At 39.1% G+C, this 22,141-nt stretch overlaps 2 protein-coding genes across 4 annotated transcripts in view; both read left to right on the forward strand.

Moving 5' to 3' along the window:
* LOC143347107 (protein CDV3 homolog) overlaps positions 1-22,141 on the forward strand; it is a 167,911-nt gene that overhangs the window by 80,570 nt on the left and 65,200 nt on the right. The gene's annotated exons all lie outside the window — the stretch shown is intronic.
* Atos (atos homolog atossa) overlaps positions 1-22,141 on the forward strand; it is a 65,705-nt gene that overhangs the window by 15,336 nt on the left and 28,228 nt on the right. Inside the window, exons 1-2 of one of the 3 annotated variants that reach the window (XM_076775999.1) lie at positions 7,278-7,806; positions 8,326-8,772. The exons of the other annotated variants lie outside the window; for them this stretch is intronic. The gene's annotated coding sequence lies outside the window, so the exon portion shown is untranslated. Of the gene's footprint in view, positions 1-7,277; positions 7,807-8,325; positions 8,773-22,141 lie in introns of those variants that run through there. 3 annotated transcript variants of the gene reach the window in all.

The raw sequence follows: 22,141 nt of genomic DNA on the forward strand, positions 1-22,141 counted from the left end.
TGCAAAACTATAAACAGGTTAATATTACGTAACGGTGATTGATAAAATTGTTAAAGTAAATAAAAGATTTTTCTGATAAAAACTTACACCATTTTCAATAATAACAATTTAAATTTATCTTTTAATTGAAGTTGGCTTTTCTGATAGTGGAGATTGTAAAATAGTAGCAATCATCCGGATAATTGTTACTGTGCGTCGATCGTTGGGAATAGTTTGTTTGGTATATTGCGTTATGAAAATTCGTCACATTTTGTTATTCAGACTTTTTCAAGACATGTTAATTTAAATATTTTTTCTGTTAGTCGATAGTCTACTCCATTAATCCTAATATTATACTATTATACTCCGAACTCTTTTTTGCCTTGAGCATCTTTTATGTCGGCATAACCTTACTGTCACGTGCAAATCATTATCTCTAACTATATTGATATCGCACTATCAAATGATTATCAAGAAAGACAAACACATATTCTATATATTCTTACTATCCCAAGATTTAACTAGTATCTATATTTGTAGACATGATTACTAAATCAGAAGTATTACGCCTCTAAAAATAGTAAGATTAATTAGATTCGAGTACATTTTATATCCAGAAATTTTTCGGCGAAATTAAAAAAAATTCAAATCGTTCTAAAAAAATTATTTTTAGTTGCGGGGGTCAATTACAATCATTTTTGGTCATTACACATACCCCCGAAATCCTACGCAGTTTTGAGAAAAAAATTCGAGTCGGTGTGAAACTTTTTGGTGAAATTGAAAAATTTCAAATCGTTCTAAAAAAATTATTTTTAGTTACGGGGGTCAATTACAAGCATTTTTGGTGAATAGACCTACCCCCAAAATCCTACGCAGTTTTGAGAAAAAAATTCGAGTAGGTGTGAAATTTTTCGTCGAAATTAAAAAATTTCAAATCGTTCTAAAAAAATTATTTTTAGTTACGGGGGTCAATTACAAGCATTTTTGGTCATTACACATACCCCCGAAATCCTACGCAGTTTTGAGAAAAAAATTCGAGTCGGTGTGAAACTTTTCGGTGAAATTGAAAAATTTCAAATCGTTCTAAAAAAATTATTTTTAGTTACGGGGGTCAATTACAAGCATTTTTGGTGAATAGACCTACCCCCAAAATCCTACGCAGTTTTGAGAAAAAAATTCGAGTAGGTGTGAAATTTTTCGGCGAAATTAAAAGATTTCAAATCGTTCTAAAAAAATTATTTTTAGTTGCGGGGATCAATTACAAGCATTTTTGGTGAATAGACCTACCCCCAAAATCCTACGCAGTTTTGAGAACAAAATTCGAGTAGGTGTGAAATTTTTCGGCGAAATTAAAAAATTTCAAATCGTTCTAAAAAAATTATTTTTAGTTGCGGGGGTCAATTACAAGCATTTTTGGTGAATAGACCTACCCTCGAAATCCTACGCGTTTTTTGAGAAAAAAATTCTTTACCCAAATTTTATATTTCCAACGATAATAATCGATTGATGTCCAATTCTGGACCGTACAACTGTAATTCCGTTGGAAAACAATACAATTTCTGTAATTTCATTTTCTGTCATACTTCCTCTTGTGTTCATTTCTATAACCTATTGGTAATGTCGCGAGTGACACGAAAATCATAATGGGTTTCTAGAGACCCAGAAAAATCGTCTGAAAAAATACATTGGCTGTAAGGTCTACTCGTTGTATCTCGTCTGTGCTACTATACACCGTTTGACTTATCGAGCGACGAGAGTATAGTCGGGCAACCCGAAAACACGGCGGGTCGTTTAAACGACCGGGTTCAATGGAGCCCATAAATCGGTTAACGATACCTGTCGAGTCGTTTAAATTCACACTGAGATCCGCGATATTCGAACCGATAAGTGCACGCACGATGATGCCAGCGCGCACGCCTGTGGCCAAAGGCAGAACGGATGTAGCGAAAAGAATCCAAAACGACGGCTTTGTATTCCGTTCGGGGCCGTCTCGGATTTCGATATTCCAGTCTACTCTTACAGCGTTGATTATCATCGTGAAACTGGATAGCCACGACCTCCGCGTGCATTAGAGGTACAAAACAGGTACGAGAACCGTGTCTGTCCATCTGTCGTTATCCTCTGTCGCGCGTAACGACTTGCCACGTAGGTGCGTCGGTGCTCGCGATTCGATAATACCGATGGAATACCGTCTTCCGCATCCGTCCTTATTGATTTCTTTTTTTTTTTGTTCTCCGTTCGCGTTGCAACATTATCGCGACGAGGGTCACGCTGGTATCTTCATCTCTTCGCGTGTATGAAAATTCGAGACATCTAAACAAAATAATCGAACAAGCTATCTTTCAACGTATACTTTTATTTTCAATGTACGAAATTTCGTGACCTCGAAGGCAATAACAAATTATTTTATTTATAACGTTATATTGTACCGGTTACAAAGAAATATTTTGTATTTTGTTTTATGGTAAAATTGTTTATCGCGTTGTCTATTTCTTTGCACATTGGAACATACAAACAAAGATTCATTCTCCTTTCTAATGATTTAATCAATTTTTACTACCTGTATATACTCACACTATTTGTAATGGCTGATGACTGGTAAAAGTGACATTCGTGCATATTTTTAGATATTTTAACTATAAAGCGTTGATCGTATGTTTAAAAAGTACAGGCTTTTAACACGAGCGCCCTGTATGTAAATAAAAAACACGAAGAAACGTAAAGTGACCGTAGAAAGTCTATGAAATTGATAAAGTACGTATAGATGGAATTCGGTACAGTTTTAATAGACGACGCGCTTAAAAATGTTCTGATCGTAGGATCGTTGTTAGCAGCTTTTCTCAATGATCGAGCAGGTGCGTTCGTCTATCGACGCGTTCGAATAAGAGAATAAGACCGGTAATTATTGCACGAGAAATCTCGTACGGAGTTTAGGAAATCGTTTTGTGCCTGCCGATTTTTTCCCCGGTGCATTTCCCGAGCAGTCAGACTTTCACCGGACCGACTAGTTTTAACGTTGTTCGTTATCGCCCGATGAAATTCGACTGGAAATCGAACGCCCGGATCTGAAAGGGAACGAACAACTTGTAGTTTCACAACACACCTTGCTGCCAACCATTATATCAACCTGTACAAATTTTCCGTTTGCAACCTGTTCTCTATTGTTTATTGTTATTCCTTCGATACTCGGTCCGAACACTACTTCTGAAGTGGGGGAAAAAACCTCAATTCTTGTTTTCTTGCACTTCTTCCACACTTTGAAATTTGCGAAGTACGTCGGTAAAAGCATCGTTGGAGAAATTGCAATAATTGCCAAAGTTATGGGACTTCGAACGGAACCCTATTATACAGGGTGTTCGGCCATCCCTGGGAAAAATTTTAATGGGTGATTCTAGAGGCCAAAATAAGACGAAAATCAAGAATACCAATTTGTTCATGGAGGCTTCGTTAAAAAGTCATTTAAAGTTTTGCTCCTTACTGTATAATACATACTTCGATGCTGTACGGTAAACTTCAAAACCGGTTTTCTCTAAACAAGATTTTTCAAGTTCATTCGCATAATATCTGGGCAGCAGACTGATTAGTCTGTAATTTACTGTAATCGTTATTTATTGCTGAGAATGTGGGGTAATATTAAAAAATAAACATTAGAGTTATTTTTATTTCAGTTGGAGGTAAGAAATTTTTTCGTAAACATATTGTTAAACTACAAACCCAAGTCAATCTATTCTTTCTTTCATTGCCAAACGAAGAAACATTAATTACTGAAAAAATTTCTTACGTTACCTTTAACCGTGATAAGAATATAATGTTTGTCTTTAAATATTCTCCTGTGTTTTTAACAATAAACGATTTCTACAAAACTTGTGGTTATTGGACCAGTTATGCTCCTTACCTCAATCATGATTGCAACGTTACGATTGACTCGAAGACTCAAAACATGCATTCATTTTATATCTTCGTTTTTGTACAACAGTAATTTTTGTAAGTTTTCATATTTTATTTCTCCAACCTACTATTAAACGTTAAAAAGCATTCAAGCTTATCACCTAATTACTAGAACTGCTGACAATTATGGTGTATTTATTTGTACCAAAGAAAACGATGCCTGCTTGAAGAAACGTATAATGCAATACATAAGTACATGTTTATTCATTTCCTTTTAAAAAAAACTACGATAAATTTTCAAAAATCCAGTAGTATCTTTTTTATAATCTATTCCAGCGTTAATTTACGAATCATATTGACCATTCTGGTGGATCCAGTGTTAATTTACGAATCTTTCGTAGACATCGAAGCGTTCGAAAAGTTTCCGTCGTCGGTTGTAGGTCGCAATAGCGTGTCTGAAACATGTCCGCGTGACGGGAGCTGCACGTCGTCGTGGCTAGCCGGGATAGCTTCGTCCGTAAACCGTGCACCCCTTGTGTTACTTCGGCCAGTCGACCCAGTTTCGTGCTTGCACTCCGCAAAAGTGGAACACGGTGGGTCAATCTCGAGGGAACTCTCGATTTTTGCCGAGAACCGGGCTCTCGAAGTGTCTCTCGAGTTTCTTTAAATTACACTCGAGCCGGCTGGTCGTCGACGCGGTCCTCGTATGCCGGGGGCTGCACACATTGTTTTTCCGCCGAAAAAAACGTTCGACAGAAGCAACGATGGGGGGTAACCGGGAATCGAAGTCGAGTCGCGGGCGATAGACGGAAAATTTAACGAGATCTCTCGTGCGTTTTCGCGATATACGTGTTACTTGTTTCCGCGCGGACGCGGACGTTTCGACGCTGCGAAACAGCGCGAGCCTACCGGAAGCGTAAGTTTATTTTTGGGCGGTGTTGGAAGCGTTCTTTTGGCAGTCCAATAGCGGATAGATGCAAAAGGTACGCGGCGTTGATGTATTTCTAGCGGTTAACGTTGCCTTTTGATTAAACGACGAACGCTCGCCCTTGGATTTTAATTGGACCCCGTTTACTGTTATCTCGTTGGAAACGAGAAGTCGATGGCGAAATACGGCACGTTGAACATTTACTGGTTTGTCGTTCAAACGTTCTATGTTCTCGGTTTATTTATATAGTAACGCGCGTATGAATATTGGAATTAACGATCTTCGGTTTGTCCTCCATTTTTGAAAGTTGCAACGCCGTTCGGTTCCGATCGCAGCTGGCTACCGTTCCGCGACCTTTGCTGCACGCGCGATCAATCTGCAGCGTATTGGAAAATTGCTCGATCGCGGCGATTTAATTTTGGGGACCCTCTAATGATCCTGGCACTGGTCTTTCGATCTATCACCTTGACGAAGGTGATACGTTCCGACTGTTACAACGTTTCGACTTGGCTCTTGGTGTATCCATCTGCTCGCGCCCAAATTGTTCGCGCGTCGAGATCGAAACCACAGTAACGAGCAAAACCGAACACACATGCATTTTAACAAAAATAATTTGTTATTCGATATTAGCACGTAGAGTACAAAGAAGACAAAATACTTACAAGTGACCATCCCGAGGTGTAAATCTCCAATTTTGATGAAACTTCGCAATTGTGTAGTTCTCATAAATCTATTAGACACGTATTTTTTTGTAGCTGCTAATATTCACTTTAAGGGGTTGAAATCAGCCTTCAAAGTTGGGAGTTCAAAACATACTTTGTTGAATATCTCGGAAACTATTAGAGATAGGGGTGTGCTTCGAATGGATGAAATTTATGTTTCTAAACGGCGAATTTGATGGTGTAAAGAGATTTGCAAAACTTTTATTTGTTTAAACAATATGTTAAAAAATAGCACATTTTTTTATTTTTCTCCATTTGCACAGAGAAACTACACATCCATGTTCAAAATACGGATAAATTGAAATTTTGATTTTTTCAGAATAAAAAAAGATTTTATGTTTGTAATTTTTTTCGTATTTCGCGTTGTACGAAGTACCAGATCGCATACATATTTGAAAATATCAGTTACCGAAGGTTTTCCATTTTGTTTTATTCACTTCGCACGTTTCTTTACATGTGTAATTATGCGTTCCGCGGATCGATCTGCGGTTATTGCGCGTCACGTTGCATGACTTAATTACGATTCTGATTGAGATATTCATTAGTACCTGGCGACGTATATGGTTACGGTTATGAAATCGGATCGAAACTACATCAATGACAACGCAACGACGGGGCCTGCTTCGATTTTAAATTACGAACAACTGCGTAAATCGTAGAGTAATTCGATGTATATTTACAATCTATGGCTAAAGAATTGGTACACTCGATCTTATTTGCCTCGCGTTACCCGAAATACCATAAACGATTTAACATCTACTGTCAGTTACTTAGTAAATAAAACTACAAAAAAGAGAATAAACCATACAAATATTGATACGAATCTCGTAAGTAACCGGAGTTATATTTTTTTCGATAAATAACAATCGAGAATCTGCGGGTTGACTATTAAAAAATATTAAATCCATGTAATATTTTACTGACTAAAAACTACCCTTGAAGCTGCTAACGAAATAGTTGGTGAAATATTTAAAAAACGCATCCAGACAGCAGTAACACCTTAACGTGCTAACGAATGGCCATACGTTGGTTTTGTATTCGTTATTTGTCGTTCGAATAAACTGTTGCCCGTCTCCGACGACGAGCAGAGCCTTCCGCGTGTCTCCGACGTCGCGAATCTAAAATTAGAGACACGAAAGAGTCCATCGAGCCTTCGATAAATTACATACCAGCATTCAGACTGCTTCGAACGAACCCATAGATCGATCATCGAATCGACGCAGAAGAAAGCGCACGATTATTGAAAAGGCAACACGCGATATCTCGATCACGTGGCCGCCGATATCTCCGTAAACCTATCGTCTGGTAATACTAATCGGCCACGACTTCCGCGTGGCGTCCGTGCACGAACGTCGTCGTCGGGAGCTTGCGAATTGCGCGTAAAATCGGCGTGAACGATTGCATAATGACCAGCGCGGATGCAACGACGGTGCACACGTGTCAGCGCGTGGCACAGTGCACCGATACCGTGGCACAACCGGCTGTTACCAACTCGCGAAACCGCGCCTTTCCTGCCTCGACGTCTCGTTAAAAATGTTTTTCGTCGAAAAGGAAACGGGAGACCGCGATAACGCGAAAAAAGAGCAACGCCTCTCCGAGCGAAGGTGTTAGCTCGTCGCAAAACTACAAGACGCATACGAAAACGAGAGAGAATTTTGTTCAAGGTGTTTTTACGAAGTGTTCGAAGACTCCATCGACAAATTGGTATTCTTGATTTTCGTCTTATTTTGGCCTCTGGAATCCCCCATTAAAATTTTTTCCAGGGATGGTCGAACATACCCTGCATAATCGAGCAGTTGAAAGGTCGATTTAAATAAAAGAAAAGTATTAATTTTTAGATTTTGTTAAATTCGAAATATTACTCCGAAATACAACGATTCGTGGAACCGGGAAACGAGAAACGAAAACGGTTTCGATCGGAGCGCGATAATGCCCGGATCGAATCGAACGTGTTCGCGGATGCAAGGCCAAGTAATTTATGTGCCGTTTCAAAATCCTTGCATGGTCACTTGCGCTTAACCGAATTACGATAACTGTATCCCCGAGGATCGCGCACGACCCAGCAACAAATCCTTTCTCGTCCGTGTCCTTTCACTCGAGCCAGGTGCTACGAATTACGGGACCCGGATAAGTGTAGGCACTCGTGGACCATTGCGAACAGAGGGCTCCGCGCAGAAACAACGGCACCTACCGAAACGAGAAACGTTCGTTATACAGGGTGGGCCACCAGACACGCTACAAACTCTGAATTTTCAATTGGGAACGACCTGGGAGCCAATTGCGAATCCAGTTAGTAAAAATTCATAATTTGATAATTTCTTACTACTTAATCTTTGGTTTGCTTAAGTATCTAAATCTCAATCTAAAATTACGATACCTCGCTTATAATCAAGGTATAATTTCTTCGATGAAAACGGTGTTTTTTTTTTAGGAACACTATCAAATAGATTAAAGCAATTACACGTTATGTCATTGTGCACGTGTCTCGTTATATGTCAGTTATCTAATAACTGTGACAGTCATATGAAACCGGTAATACAATAATTCTTAAAAAGTCGGATCCGATTACCTGATTTGCTTAATTTTCAGCAGAATTTTTACTTTGATACCTATTTTTATCTATTATTTTCCATATTTTGCAAACAGAGTCTTGCTTTAGTTTTTATTTACATATATAAGGAAAGACTTTTCCTTGAGATTTTATTTCAAAAAATTTTTATAATCTGCCCGGTAATAGGGTCTCTTGCCCTAGCAATCTGCATCAAAAATTTCACGCGTTTCGAAGGAACTCGGAAAATTTCGTTTCAGGTGGTGTTTTTACGGATCCGGGTCGCCGTGGCCTCGTGGTTGCAGTCTCCGTTCACTTCCGGGGCGTCATCGTCGCTGGAACAGTTAAATCTGTGGCGTTTAAACCGTGGATGGTCTTTCGAAGGACTTCCGTGTACGCAAACAGCGTCTACGCTGCGTGACTTGTCGCAGCTGGTTCGAGTTGGCGAACATTGCCAACTCTTCTTCCGGGGATATACATACGGTCGACCGATGGATGATTGAACGCGACTTGGAAATGCAACGGGGGGACCTTTAAATGATTTTCGCGCACGCTTCGAACGGTCGATGCAGCCCGCGATTCGAGGCACCTGGCTAGAGTGAAAGGACACACGAGCAGAAAACGTCACGAACGTGCCGCAATATCGTGACGATTAGCGTTGGCACGATACCAGCTGGAATGTCAAGCTTATAAAGCGACTTTTGGTGGTAAGCATTCCTAGCAGCTGCGGCCGCAGCTTCGATCGAAGCGACCTCGCGCGACAGTTTCAAGGGCTCCCCGGTGCTTGAAACAGCGTACAGGAAAAGCTTCCTCGTGTTCGCTGGTAGCATTGCGACGTCGCGAAACAGTAAGCCCCAGCGGCGTACGATGCGTTGCCACGCGAAAGCGTAACTCGTCCTGTTAATAGTCAATATGGTCGCCGATAAGATAAAAGTCCCTTGAAATTCCACGACCTCGAAAGCCTTGCGTTTCAAGGCTCAACGCGAGGTAATATTAGAGAAAACATCCGATCGATACGGAATAACCAGAGACCCTGATCCGATAGCCATTTTGTAACGACGCTCGTTAATTACCGATATCAACTGATAATGGAATTGCATCAGCGTGTTATCCATCGAGATACTAATTTTTTGTATTCTTTCTCACAGTACGAAGTCCTGAGAATATTTTGAAATATATTACTTCTGTCTAGGCTCTGCTCGAATATGCAAATGTCACACGGGTGACTCTTTAGTATAATAACTGGCCTCAGTAAATCCATTGGAAGACGGAGATATTTAATAACGAAGCGTTTAGTTTCTCCTCGAGCAGGAATAGCAGATTGATTACGATTAGCAGTGGCTCTTGTTACGACTTGAAACTTTAAAGCCGTTTTTCTTGTAATCGTATTTTTCGCGTTGGTTAACAAACTCGATCGTCTTAAATATTGGCATAAGTGTGAAGTAAACCCCCCTGTATTCAAATGTGCGTGGTCATATGTATAATAGCGTGACATTTAAAAATGTAATTTCTTATGTTTATCACCGAGAATGACGTAAAAAGTGAAGGTCGAAAACGTTATAAATGAATATATGCAACATAAAGAGACTACCTGGATCGACTGAATAATTACCCCCTCAACTACGGTCGTGAACATTTGTTGCATAAAGAGAGAACATTAAAATTAATAGAATTCTCATTTATCTGCAAGCAGTAGAGATAGTTTTTCTTCAGTAACGAAACTATCAGCGATTTATATATTGCACTTTACTCTGTATTGTATGCCTTTTTCAGAGATATTTGCAGAGTCAAAACTGCCTTGACCCATATGTGGGTCAGTGGACAGTAAACATGCTAAGCTTTAAAGTGCCACGGCGAACTATCCAAGCTAAAAATCTCTTATTTTATTCGATCGTCCTTCAGTTCTCCGGCAAGTAGTGTTTCATCGAAAGGGGCTGCCCTATTCACAATGAAAGACTTTTACAGAAAGAGTGCTCGATATTGTACTTTCTTCCAAAAATAATCCCACGGTCAAAGGGTTATAGCGTCTGGCTTTGTTCCCTCACTGGGAAGCAGAGCGCGAATCGAGCCATATGGCGCGAGAAACGCAAAGCCATTTTCGTTCCAACCTGGAAATAGACTTTCGATATTTCGCACGTGCGCTCGCCTGCGCCTCGCACACGGCGTCTGCTAACTCGACGGTAGCGCGCATGCGCGGGCAGTCGATCAGCTGTTCGCCGCCATCTTTCGAAGCCAGCTGAGGGCTCGACGCTACGCTCAGCTGACCTCGTCGCTGATACGAGCCCCCAGTGTTGCCAGGACCGTGTCTACTCGGGTCTCCGTGGATCCCGATCTCGACATCGATCGTTCGTTACTTTCTATCGACTTACGCTGCGCGTCAACGGGTACACTCATCGAGTTTTCCGTGTTCGACGAATTTTATTACAACGCTACTTCAGAATTTGTTTCTTCGATCGAAACTTACGAGACTTCTTTGTTTTCGCGTCGATATAGCGGAAACCCACGTATGATCTCTCCGTTCGAAGTTCACACGGTGCTGTTTATCGAAATAGAAACAAATAAACGAGTTAGCTTCGCAATGTAGGTCACGTTTCCGCAGCAATCGATTCTTGTATATTCATGAACGGATAGCGAAGAAACAAGGTCGTTCCTTTATTTTGGTAAAAGTTCATCCTTCCTTCGCGTTCTCTGTTCCCATAGAGAAACTCCGTCGATTGCCTCATAGATCATACAAAAGTTACACAGCTCGTAGATTTGCATTTGAAAGGGGCTCATGAATCGTGTATCCATTGGATATCTGTACAACAAGATCCGACAGCCATTAATCTCAGGGTAGTAAAAACTTAACGACGGATCAGTTTGTTGCAAACGGAGTACTTTCTGCTGTTAATCCTAGAAAGATCAAAGAGGCACATGTCGAGCACATTGGTTATAAATTTTTAAAAATATACTATTCATCTTGTGTAACAAATTTTCAAACCTTATTTATTGGTACTTGTGCATTTTGATGTTTTTATATTTGATATAACGAGAATATTGGTACATAAAAGAACTAAACATTGATCGGGTACGATGTAAGTTTACTTTCCAGAACTCGTGAACTTTCTAAGCTATAATAAGTATCTTTCTGATACAAAGTAACGTTCGAAACCGATGTGTACATTTCACAATGACCTATGAGTTGGACTTTTCCTTAAAAATTTAACTGTATTTTTTATTGCTCGTATTGTTCAGTTTCTAATATACAAAGCTACCATTATCTTTGTGAAAATTTGGAAACGTGGACTCCATGAACCCTCCCCCTTCTTCGTGTGGCCAAAGACGCGCAAAAATAATCGTACTGATATAACGGATGAACATTTATTTATTCTTAATTCGTTAATCGAAATTGGTATTACGAATTTTGCCCCCGTCTGTCTGTTTATTCGGAGTTAACGTTCCTCGCTGGTCCGAGTATGAGAGGCATTCGTGAATTTATTTACGCAAGCTCGGCACACAGGTCCTTCCTCGACAAAGGCAGACCTCGGGGGACCGGCTGGAAACGAATAAATTATATTTTCCTGGCATCTACGATGGCTTTAGGAGAGACAAAAGCACACCGCGATTGCGAAACGACGTTCCACTCGGGTGCCAGTGGAAATGCCTTGTCTCTGATCCGCCACTGTTTCTCTCGGAACACGCGACGAGCCTATCCCGGGCAAGGAATAAGGATGTAGAGAAGCGACGCGACGCGAGCCCAGTCAATAAGCAGCCGCGTGTACGCGAAGTTACTAACCGATCGATAAACATTAGCCTTGACACGATATCTGGAGGACCGGTCGCTCTTTCACCTCGACTCTTTTAGTCGAAGCCAGCGGTGCTGTTTCTTCTCCTGATCGCCATGAAACCCTTTGGCGTATACCAGTGCACCAGCATGCTCGTTTTTTCGTTTCTACTCGGAATTCTTTCTGCCTCCTTGCGATATTTCAGGCAGGCTACCGGTGCACAGTGGTCCAGAACAGCGGTTCTTAACCTTCGACTAAAGATTCAGAGCGAGCATCTTACATTTGAACCACACGATACGAATAAAGAAAATTATACAGGGTGTTCGGCCACCCTTGGGAAAAATTTTAATGAGAGATTGTAGAGGCCAAAATAAGACGAAAATCAAGAATACCAGTTTGTTGACGGAGGCTTCGTTAAAAAGTTATTAACAATTAAATTCAAAAATTTCAATTCGTTCTGGAAAAATTATTTTCGGTTGCGAGGGTCGATTACAATCATTTTTGGTCATCACACATACCCTCGAAATCTTACGCACTTCCGAGAAAAAAATTCCTTACCAACAATACAATGTCTGACCCTGACATTCCGATTCCCCTGAAATTTCAAAAAGTTTCAAAACATTTTGGAAAAATTATTTTTAGTTGCAGGGGTCAATTGCAAGTATTTTTGGTTAATAGACATACCCCCGAAATCCTACTCAGTTTCGAGAAAAAAATTCCTTAACGAAAATATAATTTCTGGCCAGAAATGTCTGCCCGAATTTTCATGCGAATCTTTAAAACGTCATAACTTCCGAACGGATTGGACGATTTTAATGTTTAAAAAAGCAAACTACGCGTATTTTGGTGGAGAATATGTACAAATTATAAAAATATTCGAAAAGTTGGTCTTTGACTCCGCAAAATGAGAAAAACCCCATAAAAATGGTCCAATTTTCAAACAGCCATAACTCCTACAATTCTGAATATAATTCAATGAAACTTTTTTCTGAAGTAGAGCTCATGGGTACCTACAAAAAAGTATTCGACAACTTTTTTATAGGACGTCAAACAAAATTACTAAAAATGAAAAAGGAATTTTTAAGAAAAATTGACAGGTGTCTAAATTTTTCGGCGAAAAAAAAATTTCAAATCGTTCTAAAAAAAATATATTCGGTTGCAGGGATTAATTACAATCATTTTTGGTGAATAGACATACCCCCGAAATCTTGCGCATTTTCGAGAAAAAAATTCAGTACAGGTAGAACTTTAAACGTTAATAACTTTTTAACGAATCCTCGATCAACAAATTGGCATTCTTGATTTTCGTCTTATTTTGGTCCCTAGAATCTCCCATTAAAATTTTTCCCAGGGGTGGCCAATCACCCTGTATACATTTAAAAGTAATTTCTACACGTGAGAAGTAACATTGAGTGTCAGATTTCTATTAAGAGCGATTCAGACGAATTTCTATCTGTAACAAAGAATCTTCTCGAGCAACTATCATTTCGTGGCCCATTAAACATTTAATTCGTTCCACCGTTGGATAGCGGGTCGTAAGTTGAGAAACGCTGGTCCAGAATAGTGTCTTGGATTTCCCGGTCCTTTCTTCGTTCCCCGGATTCGGGATCGAAGAAAATAAATTCTAGGGAATTTCCGAGACCCGTTTTGTAGTTGTTTATACAGTCTGAGCCACGTAACTCGATCAGAAAGTATTTCTTACGATGCTCGTCGAATTGGTTTTAATAAAAAAATACGTCCAACAATTTGATTTAAATTTCTTGACATTGGAAACGCTGCAATCGTCGTGCCAGCTATAACAACGCAATCACAAACAAATAGCGATAGCGTTCGCGATAAAAGTGAAAAGTTCGGACGCGAAGTCAACATGGTGATATTAATGATTGTGCTTTCGTAAGATTATGCACAGTTTTGTATTCCTGGCGCACACGAATGTTGCAAAAAAGAGAATACAACTGTTCGACATTCGTATTTGCGATCTGATACTTTTACGAAGAAAAGCAAACCATTAAGTAATCTATTTTATTTATTTATTGCTCGATTCTCTAGAATTTTAGAGAACTGAATTTAAAACGACGCCTTATTCGCGATTCTCACTGAGATTGGGTAAATTATTTTTCTCGTGCCACGAATGAATTCTGGTTCGCGGGCGTTTTCGTCGATAAATCGAGCGGAAAGACGCGCAGCTTACGTGGAAGCCTGGAGCTTTTCGCTCGTACGACGAAAGGGAATTGCTGGGTGCTCTTGCGGGTTGGAGCACGCAGGAGAATCGGGCCTGGAAAAGCAATCCGAACGATCGCTGCGGTGATTGTAACTGGCCGTGTTATGTAAACGGGAATCCGGTACGAACGGAAGCGTGAGGTCTCCCCGGTATCTACTCTCACTGTTCGATTACGTCAAACCGTCGATCGGTTCGCTGTTTTGTCACAATTTCGATTTTGTCCGAAAGACAGGCAAACGGTGCTTGCGTCACTATATTTGTCTCGTGGAAAATCACCGGCTGGTTACGAGCCGTTGCAACACCGTACGCGTTGCTGCGCGAATTAAGCAGTCGAGGAAAAAAAAAAATACGTCTCGAACCTTAGTTGCGTTACCTGTGAGACGATTGCAACTTAGGATTCATGAGACTGCTGTGCGCCTCCGCGCGCCGGGGCCCTGACCATGGGGCATTTCAATAATTACGGCAAAAAGTTGGGAAGATTGACTCTTTCCTTATTGGTTTTCAGAGCAAACTGTGGAAACGCGCAATAAAACTCTGTTAGCGAACGTCTTTCGCGTGATTGCTCTTGACGATTCGATATTAAACAATTCTATTCGTTGAAACAGAGATGTTGACTTCTTTGGAAGAATTTACTTGGTACTTAACTCGACGTTTCGATCCCCTCGCGGTGGAAAAGTTAATTTTAAAACGGTAGACTGTATTATAAATGAAATATGAAATTTTAGTAACTTAATAATAACTGAAAGGCACGGGTATCTAATTGCAAATGAAACACAACCTATGCGATCACGCGTAATAACGATCGTCTTGAAAATCAAGCTACAATTTCCGATATTCCATGCAAATTATAACGAAGTGGTAGATACACGATGAAATATTTGATACGGTTCAATTTTCGCAATTGCGTCCTATATTCAGTTCGTTACAAATCGTCCATACGCAACGACAACCTCCTACTCGTTATCGTCCATTCATCGCGCTTAATTCAACCCAGTTCCGACGATATTAATTTATTCGAGGAACAGCAATGGATAGTTCGGTAAGAGAAGCTCGTCGATATAAATCGAATTTTTCGTCGTACAACTTTCCCAACGATTCGTCGGGCTGCCTCTGAATCGGCTCCAATCAGTTGGTTGCGTCTGTCGGTCTCGAGCGATTTTTCGGCTCGCCTCGGTTGCAGAAATGGCCGCGCCAGTTCCCGAGGCATGCTTCGACGAAGGCGTCCCGATTCGAGTGGCACGAGCCACACGCAAGTCTCTCCGATGTCCACCGCGTTTCTGGAAATAGAAATAGAAGCAGCGTGCTCAGGAGGTGGCAAATACTCGAATCGCTGGTGGACGCCTTAGTTTAGACATCGGTTTTTCCTTTCCTGACCGCTCGTGTACACCGATATCCTAGCGGTTAGAGCGTAACACGATACGCGTTTCGGTAGTTCTGCGACACGGGGTGCTGTCTACTACGAACTGGGTCCTCCTCCAACCCACGGACACCATTCTGTGCTTACAACGGGGGTATACTCATTCCTCGAAACGAAAATATCTATTCTAGCGATTTAAGAATAAAATAAAAATTTTCAAAAACACCTTTTCACCTCCCCTTTTCTATAACCAGCCATTTGCGATTCGAGTTTCGGACCCCGATGGCCGAGGATTTGCCTGTTCGGTCGAGATTTCACTCGCGGCTGTTTAATATACATGACTTGGTGTGTGCAACAGCTGCACACGCAAGTCTCTCTAACGCTTCTGGAAATAGAAAGTCATTCGCAAGGTGGATGTTAAACTCTTGTGCCATTAGTTGCTCGTATCGTGTCGCGTGATACTCGCTATTTTTCAACGACCGACGTTTCGAGGATGAACATTTTTGCGTTCGAGTAACGATCGACTTTGTTCGATTCGTTGGAGCCTTTTCTCGATCGAGAAGGAATTGCGTTTCGGTCCGGCTGGAGAAGGATCCTCCTCGAGCTGCGAGTCGGCCTCGCGCATTCGAGCTTCCGAACAAGTATTCCCGAGTGCATTGTACTTTGTTCCGTCCGTATCTGAACCTTTCCACTGTTTGCAGTCGCGGTCAACGAAGACCGCCATTCCCCGTAATAACATCTCGCGAAGATGAAGATTGCATTTTCTGCGCGCGATACGCGATTCCAACATTCGGTTCCCTCGGAGATGTAATAAAAAGCGTCGCCGCGTCGCTCATACCGATATTGGATGAATTATAGTTGTCACGTACTTTGCTCCCACCGAGCAGGAAAAACTCAATTCTCCTTACGTTGCAACCTTTCCTCGAGAATCTTGGTACAACGATTGGTTCGTCCCGGCATCTTGTCCATCGTGTTCCTACGCTGTGCAGTTCTGCCTTCTCGCGGTTACGTATTTTACTCGAACGTTTGTTAAAATTTTGTGGCTTCCTTCTTTCCTTATAATGCTTTTTTAAATACACAGGGTGTTCGACCACGCGTGGGAAAAATTTTAATGGAAAATTCTAGAGGCCAAAATAAGACGGAAATTAAGAATACCAATTTCTGGACTGAAGCTTCATTAAAAAGTTATTAAAAAATTTCAAATCGCTCTAGAAAAATTATTTTCAATTGCAGGAGTCAATTACAATCATTTTTGGTAAATACACATTTGAAATCCTACCCACTTTCTAGAAAAAAATTCGAGTAGCTACTGAAATTTTTAGACGAAATTAAAGAATTTCAAATCATACTAAAAAAATTATATTTAGTTACAGAGGTCAATTAAAATCAATTTTGGTCATTAGACATACCCTCAAAATCCTACCCATTTTCTAGAAAAAAATTCGAGTAGCTACTGAAATTTTTAGACGAAATTAAAGAATTTCAAATCATACTAAAAAAATTATATTTAGTTACAGAGGTCAATTACAATCAATTTTGGTCATTAGACATACCCTCGAAATCCTACCCATTTTCTAGAAAAAAATTCGAGTAGCTACTGAAATTTTTAGATGAAATTAAAGAATTTCAAATCATACTAAAAAAATTATATTTAGTTACAGAGGTCAATTACAATCAATTTTGGTCATTAGACATACCCTCGAAATCCTACCCATTTTCTAGAAAAAAATTCGAGTAGCTACTGAAATTTTTAGACGAAATTAAAGAATTTCAAATCATACTAAAAAAATTATATTTAGTTACAGAGGTCAATTACAATCAATTTTGGTCATTAGACATACCCTCGAAATCCTACCCACTTTCTAGAAAAAAATTCGAGTAGCTACTGAAATTTTTAGACGAAATTAAAGAATTTCAAATCATACTAAAAAAATTATATTTAGTTACAGAGGTCAATTAAAATCAATTTTCGTCATTAGACATACCCTCAAAATCCTACCCATTTTCTAGAAAAAAATTCGAGTAGCTACTGAAATTTTTAGACGAAATTAAAAAATTTCAAATCATACTAAAAAAATTATATTTAGTTACAGAGGTCAATTACAATCAATTTTGGTTATTAGACATACCCACGAAATCCTGCCCACTTTCTAGAAAAAAATTCGAGTAGCTACTGAAATTTTTAGACGAAATTAAAAAATTTCAAATCATACTAAAAAAATTATATTTAGTTACAGAGGTCAATTACAATCAATTTTGGTCATTAGATATACCCACGAAATCCTGTCCACTTTCTAGAAAAAAATTCGAAAAGGTGTGAAATTTTTCGACAAAATTAAAAAATTTCGAATCGTTCTGAAAAAATTATTTTCAGTTGCGGGTGTCAATTACAATCATTTTTGGTGAAAACACATACCCCTGAAAATCTATCCATTTTCGAGAAAAAAATTCAGTACGAGCGGAACTTCAAACGTTAATAACTCTTTAACGAAGCCTTCATCGACAAATTAGTATTTTTGATTTTCCTCTTATTTTGGCCTCTAGAATCTCCCTTTAAAATTTTTCCCAAGAGTGGCCGAACACCTTGTATATGTATTTTATTATTACTATTTTTCTTTTTGGCCTAAAAACGATACTGGGGGAGTTTCCACTCCCATCAAAGGGATTCTGATTTTGTTCATATGTTTGCCAACATCTCTGGAAAAATGTTAAGTACTGTAAGTAATGCTTAAATAATGTTCAAGTAATGTTTAAGTAATGCTCTACGTGACTTTGATAAAAGGTTCCAAAAAATTTACGTCTAATATCTTTCAGATGAAAAAATATGAAAACGATTTCTATCGAATAAAAGTATCGAAGAACATGAGGTTTGAGAAACGCTGGCGTACATAATTAATTGAACGCGTGAAAGTGAAAATTGTTTTGTTAAGGTATTATTCGCAGTCGATACTCGTGGGCGTTAACTGTTTTAGCGACGGATTGTTCAGAAGTGACTGGGAGAAACTGGCCATCAATTCGAACAATTGCGCAAGCGATAATTCGCCCCGTGGAGGTGGGATATAATATCGTAATGAGCGAAACGTAGTTGGCTGACACCGATGTCTTTCGATCGTTTGGTACTTCGGTTCGCTCTCGAAACCCACACGGTGCCCGTATGTACATACATTGTGGGCCATAAACTGCATAATGAGATAGCCATTAAGTATTTGATCGCCGTGACAGTGAGAAAATATTATCCGATGAAGTTTCCCTGCATCGTCGGCGTGGTAAACGAATTACGAAAACGGTTAGCGTACCGTTAGCCATCTTAAAAAATTCGACGATCGGGAACCTCATCAACGGTAACAGCTTACAACAAAAGCAACGAGTAAAGATAAATAATAATCGTATAATCCTAGCAACGAATCGTCGAATCGTCGAATGTAATTTGGCTGAATCGAAAACTTTAAACAAGATTGAAGTAGTTCGTAGCGCAGGATTAAGGGTAGTCCGTGGATCTCTTTATACAAGTTCCAGTATCTTAATTGAAGCTGGCGAGCCATCATTGGCACACAGAGGAGAATTGCTGAGTTTAGAGTATGCTATAAGGGCATCGACTTCAATTCAATCATAAGTTAACGATGTGTTTTGTATTAGTCAGCAACTGTTATGGAAAAGTTAAAAATTCATAAACCATCGCCACAGATACTGGAATTCCCATCACTTTAAATCAATGGAAAAGAACAATTATCTCCCAAAGAATAGGAGGGACTATGTTCGACACTGTGCAGCAAGTATCTTAATTTGTTACATATTTTCATAAATGATTCTAGCAGTTGATTGGGTACAGAATCTGCTGTCGTGGCTAAAAATAGTACTATTAAGTGTGGTCTCAATTCATTCAATAGTATTGCAATAGCATTGCAACAGCTGAAACGTTTGCACTGTTACAAATACAATTTCATACTTGGAAATTTGTAATCTTTTATCTGTAACAAGGACCCAAGACGTAAAAAGTAATTATTATATACAGGGTGTTCGACCACCGTTGGGAAAAATTTTAATGGGGGATTCTAGAGGCCAAAATAAGACGAAAATCAAGAATACCAGTTTGTTGATGGAGGCTTCGTTAAAAAGTTATTAACAATTAAATTCAAAAATTTCAAATCGTTCTGGAAAAATTATTTTCCGTTGCAGGGGTCAATTATAAACATTTTTGGTGAATAGACATATTCCTGAAATCCTACCCACTTTCGAGAAAAAAAATCGGGTAGGTGTTGAAATTTTTTGGCAGAGAAAAAATTTTTTCAAATCGTTTTAGAAAAATTATTTTCGGTTGTAAGAGTCGATCGCAATCATTTTTGGTCATTACACATACCCCCGAAATCCTACGCATTTTCGAGAAAAAAATTCGAGAAGGTGTGAAATTTTTCGACGAAATTAAAATATTTCAAATCGTTCTGAAAAAAATATTGTTAGCTGTGGGGGTCAATTATGATTATTTTTGGTGAACAGACATACCCTCGAAATCTTGCACATTTTCGAGAAAAAAATTCAGTACGGGTGGAACTTTAAACGTTAATAACTTTTTAACGAAGCCTCCATCGGCAAATTGGTAGTCTTGATTTTCGTCTTATTTTGGCCTCTAGAATCTATAGAAACAGTATGGCCAATGTAGCAAAACTTGAACTCGCATCAAATGTAAATAAATTATCATTCTATATGCACAGTGCATTATAATATTCAATAAACACATCGAATTATTTTGTAAACAAAAATGAAACTCGACGCGGGAAATACAGAAAGTAAATTCGCTGTGTAAATCTATTCTTAATTTCTACGGTTTGAAAATTAGTACAGACTCGATTCGGTAGCAGTAAATCGTAATAACGAGAATACGATTACGACATACCGAAACAATACCCTCCTATTATTGTGCGACGCCTGGAATTTCAGTTTAATAATAAACCACATATTTATCGAGTGCTTGAAATACATCGTAGAAAGAGAGAAATATCAAGAATAACCTTATTGAACTGCTTACATCAACTTGGCACTAGGGAAGCGTAATTCAATTTTGCCAAAGCATGGAAATAGAATGACACCTAACTTGTAGATTATTTAAAAAAATAAAAATCAACGACTACAACGAAGCTGTTCGAAATAAAAAATAAATTAATTTTTTTTTTGTTATAAAGCAATAAAAATGTTTGCCTAAATATTAATTATAAGTACTTTATTTTTACATAAAAATGTAGTCGCTGGGATATAAAAATAACCCACGATACCGGTTAAGCGTTTAAATACTGCAATGTGCTATGTATAATCTTTCCTCTACTGTTTTTCATGTAACTTGACCTTTGTAGTCGATGCGATTTCAAACGCTGTTAAAAAGAAAGAAAAAGATAATTTCCTTCCTTATAGATCGTAAAGTAAAAAAAACAGATACAAGTCGTTATCGAGGACGCGGTCCCTTATCTCGCAATAACCGACCATCTGGTTCACCGATGACATTCAAATAATCACGTCAGTGATTGTCGTTTACTCAATTGGTATCGTTTATCTTCGCATAATCGATGTTTTAAAAAAAGAATATTTATGCGAGCGGCGAGAAACTGCTCGAAGGCTGTTTACTAAGTGGATTTAAAGTCCAGCAGTGTTATTCGAACCGCCAGGACGTTTAAATTTGCACGATCTTCGCGAATTTCGGGGATGCGATTTCTTCTGCGTCTGGGAATTTCGACAAAGGGGTGGATCCGTTCGAGGGGAAAATGCCCTGGGAAAGCTCGTTGCTGGTCGAATCCCTGAGCCGTTTGAGCGATCAGCCGCCGTTTAAATTTAAAGCTGCGTCGGTCGGGTCGAACGGCCGTAACCCAAAAGCGAAATCGCTCGTCCGATGGCACTAGCTCGTGAACGCGATCAAAGGAAACGAATCGGTGTTTTCGAGCAGGGTAATTACGATATTTGTTCTCCCTTTAATTACTCCATGTCACTTGCGCCGTACCGTGGCTTTGTAGCGTCGCGACGAAAGGTAAAAGCAATCGTTGTTTGCGTACCGACAAGAAAGCAAATAGCTGTGATCAACTTACATGGGCCTCAGCGCGTCCTGAATGTACAATGACAAACGTTAGAAGAATAAGTATTCTATTATTCGAAGATTCCACAGTAAACGATTCACCGAGCTTTAACTTTTCCTTGATTTTTTAACTTTTATTTATTTAACTACCTTATTTGGTATAATAAGGAAGAAAACGTAAAATATGTACAAACCCAAGACTTGTAAACTCGACGTACAATAGTACTAGAGAATGCAAGATGAACGAGGTTCGACAAATGGCTGTTCTGCAACCTAACCTTGGACTTATCTAACTTAAAAACGTACGATGGGAGATAAAATGCTGCACGGTTTGAGAAGAAGACGAACATACAACGTTACAGGAAATGGGAAAGAATAAAACAATGAACTGCATGTTTAAAAGTGTTGGAATATTAAAGAACATGCAAACGTGATCAAATTTATGCGAACACTGTAAAATAATTATATATTTTCGATAAAATAGTTAATTCTTTCATAAACGTACATTCTAGTAATCTACTTAATATTTCCTATGCCTGTATATCTTCGTGCCGTGTTTTGATTAACTTTTCCATAAATATCACCTTTGTTCTGAAGGTAATTTTTGCCAGTACAACCACAATAATCACCCATAAATTTTCTATGGGATTTGTATCAGTATTAACTTTAAATCAAAACC

The sequence above is a fragment of the Colletes latitarsis genome, chromosome 10 (genome assembly GCF_051014445.1).
Source record: "Colletes latitarsis isolate SP2378_abdomen chromosome 10, iyColLati1, whole genome shotgun sequence".
Lineage (NCBI taxonomy): Eukaryota > Metazoa > Arthropoda > Insecta > Hymenoptera > Colletidae > Colletes > Colletes latitarsis.